Here is a 7,053-nt window from a genome sequence, read left to right as displayed (position 1 = left end):
AAGCTTAAGATGAGAGTGGGGGAGAAGGGAAGAAAAAGGAGAAGATGTCAGTGAAGTGGAAAGGGCTAGCACTATTACTCACATACTATGTACTTGGGAGACCGAAAGTCCCAAGGGAGAACGAATGAAAGAATGAAAAAAATATTGTGCTAAGTGTGGTGCAAAATTGGGGATGTGAACATTTTTCAAAGCAGACGTGGAAGCTTGGCAGGAGTGGTGTCTAGCTTGGAGGCAAGATGGTGGACTACATGATCTTCTGGTCAGATGTTCAGTTTTTTTTAAGGGTAACAGACTTATTAGTTTCTCTTGAAAATGCAGGCTAGGAAGAACAGAGGTCACTTAAGTTGGTGACACATTTGCACTCTTTGCAGAACAGGGAGCAAGATCCCTAGATGCCAAGCAGATAAAACCTCCCCCACATTAACCCTCCCCTTAAAACACATTAATTTAAATTGATCCCATTTCAACATATGCCCCCAGTGCCTCAAAAAGTTATAACTGCTTCTACAGAGATAAACATTTACTGACAAAATTAAGAGGATTATTAGTTCTGGCTCCTCAATCTTCAGAAGAGGAAGGGGGAATAAAGTTAGGAGAATCAATTAATTTGCAAAGTTTTGTTTTTTGTTTTTGTTTCAGCAGGTATAGATTTGGAAGGTTCCTCCCCCAAACAAGTCTGATACCCCTGTGTACAGCTTGGCAATGTGAAGAGACACATTGGTTCTGGCGGTGAAGGAGAATACGCCAGATGAGATCAGTCTGAACTAAGTGATTTCGGGGCTTTGTGTTCATTTCCCCTATGGTCCTGTCTCAAGAGGTTTTCCAATGTCCTTCCCACAAAGCTTGAGACCAATGGCTCCTTCAATCTTGCCCAAGACCTGGTTATTAGGAGTGGCCCGTCCACACTCGTAGTCAGCAATGACTTGGGACTTTTCATTGATTTTTATGGCCAGGTCCTTCTTTGTCAGTTCCTTGCTCTGCCAGTCCTGTTGCGTCACTTTGCCCACTTCTAGAGTGACCCTGTCATGGTGAAGGTCCTCAGTCTCTTGGTCCAGCTTGGCTCTGTTCTTTGTGAAGGAGTGCTGTTTGGTTTGGCCAGCAGCCCATTTATTGGTAGTGTCCACATCTTCTGCTCCTCTCTGAGTTGCTAAAATGGCCTACTTGGACTTGGCTTGGGCTGCTGTGGGGCCCTTCCTGGGCAGCACTGTCACCGTGTCCCAGTTGCTCTCGGCCTTAGGAGGGGGTTTGAGGGGGAAGTCTCCGCTCTCTGGGAAGCCAGACTTGGGGAGCCATGCAAAGCAACACTTCACCAGCCTCGATCCCTTGCTATTTTCCTGTTCAATTGTTTTTTTCAGTCATATCCTACTCTTCATGACATCATTTGGGGTTTTCTTGGCAAAAATACTGGAGTCGCTTGCCATTTCCTTCTCCAGCTCATTTTACAGACTAGGGATGAGTGACTTGCCCATGGGCCCACAGCTAGTAAATGTCTGAGACCAGATTTGAGCTCACGAAGATGAGTCTTCCTGACTCTTGACCTGGGGCTCTATCTACTGCAACACCTAGCTGTCCTTGATCTCCTGGTACCCTGATAAAATCAGGTAACACTATGTGTACCAATAGGATTTTAAAAATATTTCAGGGTAAAATGTTTGTGAAAGATAAGCACAACCCAGATAAAGCCCTGCTCAAGGTGGGAGGCATCCCTTTTTCTCTTTCCTCTAGAATCTGTTTCACTGCTCTCCCTGAATATCCATAGACCTCCTTGGGCCTCTGCTGATCCATCCTCCCTCCTCCCTCTCTCTCTCTCCCTTCCTCCCTCCCTCCTTCCCTCTCTCTTTCCCTCCTTCCCTCTCCAGGAGGCAGGGTATGTGATGGATAGAGCACTCAACCTGGAGTCAGTAGACATGGGTTCAAGCCTGAGCTTTTCTACTAACTGAGTGACTTAGCCAAGTTACTTAAACTCTCCTGCCTCTTTAAAGTGAGAGAACTGATAGAATATAGAATTACGTCCGAAGTCCCTGCAGCTCTAATGATCCTATGAGGATCCCCTTCCCGGACCCCACTTGGAAGAAGCTCCTTAAAAACAATGATAATGCTTACATTTTTATAGTATTTTCCAAAATCACATCTATTGTTTCCTTTGTTCCCCCTGACACCCCTCTGAGGGAGATGAAGCAGGGATCATTCTCCCCATTTGCAATATTAACTAGCAATCTTTATACCTGGGAAAGGCATATCGGACAAATTGTATAAAATGTACCTTCAAATAAGCTTTTAAAGATAAAGTCAGTTGTTGAAGGAGGAGAACCTGGGCCACCACCCGCTGCTGAGGAGAAGGAGACCCTGAGATGCTGGAGCAGGTGCAGTTGGACCAGGCGGGACCTGGATGGAGTTGCAAGTTCATCATCTGGCAGCTTCCTATTTAACTAATTATTCGTGCTACCTAGTTGCTTACCTGTTTCTATGCTGCCTCTTTAAGGCAAAGCCACTCTGCCCTAGTTATGTCTCTAACCCTTGACAGATGAAGAAAGTGAGACCCAGAGAAGTGTTGACCTCCCCAGGATCATGCAGTGAGTCAGTGGCAAAAACTAAAGCTCTCACCCAAGTCTCTTGACTCGTGGCTAGGGCTCTTCTTCTATTTTGGTATTGTGATATGGATGTGGAGAAGGGCATCAGGGAGTGGTGGATAGAGTGCTGGATTTCGATTAGGAAGTCTATTTCAGGTACTTACTAGTTATATTACCTTAGGTAAGTCACTTAATTTTTCTGGATTCTTCATCTATAAAGAAAAGGGTTAGATCTAAGAACCTCTTAGGTCCCTCCCACTCTAAATCTGTGATCATATGACCTTACTATCTATTAACTATGCACACTCTCTCATCCCATGAGACTTTGCCCACGTCCTCCCTCAAATCCTATAGGAAGTCCACCCAACATGCTGAGGGTCTTCCTCCTGAGCCCTTGATGTTGGGAGGTGACCATCAGAGCACATGGCCTGTCCACTAATTATTCATTCCCTCCCCACATGACTGATCTTTTGGCGACATACAATTTTCTGATTACATCTTGAATCTCCTTCTCTTGTGCAATGGCTCCTTGGTAATGTGCTGTACTTTCATCATACTTTGTTCATGAATTTGATCTATGATCCTTGAAGGTCAATGTCTAAGTGATGGTCTAGTCCCAGAGCATCCTCGGGGATGGGGGGGGGGGCTGGCTCAGAGTTTTGGGTGGAGTGTCAAGACGTTCAAAATTAGTCGGCCACACCTCCTTGAGCCACTGGAGAGGTGCCTCATTCTCTGCAGTTGATGTGTGTTTCCTGTTTTCTTTCCTGCTCAGGGCAGCTCAGGGGCTTGTGGGGAAGGCCAAGGTTTTCCTGAAAGGAAGAACAGCTTATTTCAGCCCTTAAGTTCTCCATCCTTCAGAAAAGGCTCTCTGTGTCTTCATTAATTATCCTAATGAGAATACTACATATCCCACTATGACTTTAGTCTTTTTCCAAAGTACTCTCACACCCATGATCTCATTTTATTCTTAACACACTGTGGTGAGGCAGTGTAGGAATCACATTATTATCCTCATTCTAGAGCTGGAAGAATTGTGGCTCTGAGAAATCAATTAACTTACAAATCCAATCAGCCAGTGAATAAACATTTTTATTTGCCTACTATGTGTCAAGCACTGTGCTAAGTGCTGGGAAAACATAAATGTGGAAAGACAATCCCTGCCTTCAGTAAGTTCCTTACTATCTAATGGAGGAAGACAACATACTAAAATAAGTCTGAAAAGGCGGGGAGGTACCTGGCCTTGGGCATGATGGACAAGCCCCATGATGTGCAACCAGGTAGGAAATGAAGAAATGGTTGGCCTTCAAGCCCTCCCTACATAGCAATTGGGGAGGAGCTCTTCATCCTGCCCTCCAACCAGAGTGGCAGAGGTTTAGTGTGATTAAGTGTGAGGTCACGTAGCTAGAGAGCAACAGGACATAAATTAATGCCCAGATCTTTTGATTCCCAGTCTTAATAATAATGATAGCTAATATTTATAATAGCATTTTAAGATGTGGAAACCATATATATATATGTATATATATATATATATTTATATAATGTAATTTGATCCTCAAAACAACACTGAGAAGTAGGTGTTCTTATTCCCAATTTACAGATGAGGTACCCAAGGTTGAGAGAGGTTAAATGATTGCCCAGGATCGCACAGCTTGTAAGGGTCTGGGGCAGGATCTGAACTCAGATCTTCCTGACTCCAAATCCAACACTCCACCCACTGTGCAGGCAGCAGTAGTCTTCTAACTATACCATTCAATCTCTGTTGTTGTTCAATCCTTCTCAGTCATATCTGACTCATCATGACTCCTTTTGGGGTTTTCTTGGCAAAGATAATGGAGTGGTTTACCATTTCCTTCACCAGCTCATTTTACAGATGAGGAAACTGAGGCAAACAAGGTTAAGTGACTTGCCCAGGGTCACACAGCTAGTGAGTGTCTGAGGCCAGATTTGAACTTAGGTCTTCCAGGTTTCAGGCTCGTGGCTCTATCCGTTGTGCTACCTTAATGCCCCCACCATTTAATCTACTTCTTCTCGATAACAAATAATGGGGTTTCCAAAATTCCAACCCGTCTTGCCAAGAGCAGATATTGGGTACCTTGGAGAAGTGAGGGCTGATACAACTGCACTGGGGTCAGCTGGTCCAAGGGCAATACCTTGTCGGTCAAGGATCTAAGTGTCTCCCCATAATGGCTTGCACCATGGGAGGTGGATGGGTCAGGTATGGCTCATCACAATTTCCTCTCTCTGAGATTTTTTTTACCTCCATCTTCTCACTTCTTCACCTACAGTCCCATTTAGCAGGAGAGGGAAGAGAGGTCAGTCCCTGCTGACTCTTTCTTTTTCCTATCTACTCTTTGGAACTGAGTGGGAGAAGTTTGTTTCTTCAGCATGTTGGGACCATGAGGCCCTGGTTCTGGCTATGTCTGGGCACTTAGAGTCTTCCCACTGGATGTCTCTGGAAATTTATAAAACAAGATCCTGCTATTTGGCCCAGGGACTCCCTCCTCTCCTCCAACGGTTTCACTTTTACTGACCCCTTAGGCTTGGCAAGGTCATCCTCTATGGAGCCAGAATTTACTACTGATTTTGCCTCTGGACAGTGCGGACAGAGGGCAGCCAGGATCTCCAGCATGGCTCCAACTTGGGAACGTGGTGCTTTGGCCTTAGCTCTGAGAGAGGGACAGAGGGGGTTCCCCTTAACCCCTCTGGTTAGTCACTCCCCCTCTACCCCTCTACATGCACAGGCCTCTAGTATGGGGTTCTATGACTGGCCATCATCTGAAGGTGATCTCCTAGTCAGGAAAGTGTTTATAATTTTCCTGTGGATGGATAGGTATGGGTCTATATGCCCGGTCATGCTGAATATGTATATTGAGTGTTTGCCTTTGAGTATGTCTCTACATGCATGTGTTTGCATGTAAATATTTGTGCATTTTTGTATCTGGGTACCTGCTGCTGTATATATACTTATGTGTGCCTGTATATTTGTTTGTGCATTTGCCTTTATGTATGTTCATGTGTATATGTTTGTATATTATGTCTATACATGCTTGTCTCTACCCTAAGAATGTGTTTATATGCTATAAGCTTGCTTGTGTCTGTATATGTATATATCCATGTATGTTCACGTGTGGCTGATTTCTGGACTTGGAAAGTGGTAGAAGAATTAAGTTACCTCCCCCCCCCCCCATCACCCCCCCTTCTCTGTTTTTGCTTAAGTCTCTGCCCTGGGTGATAATGGTGTAGAATGAAGCTAGTTTGGAGATGAGTCTGAAGGCTGGGAGCCCCTGGGAAAGTGGATTCTCCTGTGGATTTGAAGTCCAGATTCCCGATTCCCTATTCCTGGCTCCTACAGCAGAAACCACATTAGTCCCAGGTTTCCCTGGGGTTTGTTTAATCATTCAATCATGTCTGACTCTTTGTGACCTGAAGGACGATTCCATGGAGTTTTCTTGGCAAAGATACTGAAGTGGTTTGCCATTTCCTTCTCCTGTGTGTCCCCATTTTATAGAGGAGGATTTGCCCCTAAGGCAAATAGGGGTTAAATGACTTGCCCAAGGTCACAAAGTAAGTGTCTCTTGTCAGATTTGAACTCAGTTCTTCCTGACTGCAGATCTGATGCATCACCTATGTGCCCCTCATCCCAGGTTTACCTGGGGCTAATTCAATCTATTAAAGGAATTGTGGCAAAGTTGGACCACCTTGAATTTACCTTCTCTCTAACTTTTTTCCAGTTCAGTGGGCCCCTGCTCCTTCTCCAGTGGGCTCTGGTTTGGGGCTAATGTTTGTTACCTGCAGATGACAGAAAGAAATTATTCCCCAAATAAGATGTACATTGGCTCCTCAGGTCTACCAGGTAGTGGGGGAGATCGCGTAGGTATCCTTAGGACTTGGCCAACACACCATCCACAATGACTGTCTCCTGCCTTCTAGCATGTTCATTGGCTGTCTATCCACCATACCTGGAATCACTCCCTCCTCATCTTTGCCCCCAGCTTCCTTCACTTCTCAGCTGGAGTCCTGCCTTCTCCTGGAAGGTCCTCCTTATCTTAGGGCCTTTTCCTCTATTGATCATCTCCAATTTATCCCGGATAGTTTGCTTGTGTGTAGCTTTTTGCCTGTTTTTCTCCCATCAGACGGTGAGGTCCTTGAGAGCAGGGGCTGGTGTTTGCCCTTATTTGTGTCCCCAGTGACCAGCACAGTGCCTGGCTCATAGTAGGAACTTAATACAGGCTTGTTGACTGACTTCAAAAGTTTTGTCTGGAAGCCTTAGGGCAGGTCTGGGGAAATGGGTCAGTACCAACTGAGGTTTCTTCTTAAATTTACATTCATTCAGGATCTTTTAGGAATATCCTTGCTCAGAGACAGAGGATTAAATGGTACTTCTCTTCCTCCCTCCTCTCCCCTCTCTGCTTCTGGGTGCATGGCAGATTTCGTAGAGGGAGGAAAGGAAGGAGGAATGGTCTTGCCCTTCTCACCTATG

At 45.2% G+C, this 7,053-nt stretch overlaps 1 pseudogene; it reads right to left on the bottom strand.

The window, feature by feature from the left end:
* Positions 1–797: 797 nt before the first annotated feature.
* LOC118842586 lies at positions 798–3,834 on the bottom strand (annotated as a pseudogene).
* Positions 3,835–7,053: the final 3,219 nt, after the last annotated feature.

Source organism: Trichosurus vulpecula, chromosome 3, assembly GCF_011100635.1.
Source record: "Trichosurus vulpecula isolate mTriVul1 chromosome 3, mTriVul1.pri, whole genome shotgun sequence".
Lineage (NCBI taxonomy): Eukaryota > Metazoa > Chordata > Mammalia > Diprotodontia > Phalangeridae > Trichosurus > Trichosurus vulpecula.
This window is presented reverse-complemented; position numbering and strand designations above follow the sequence as displayed.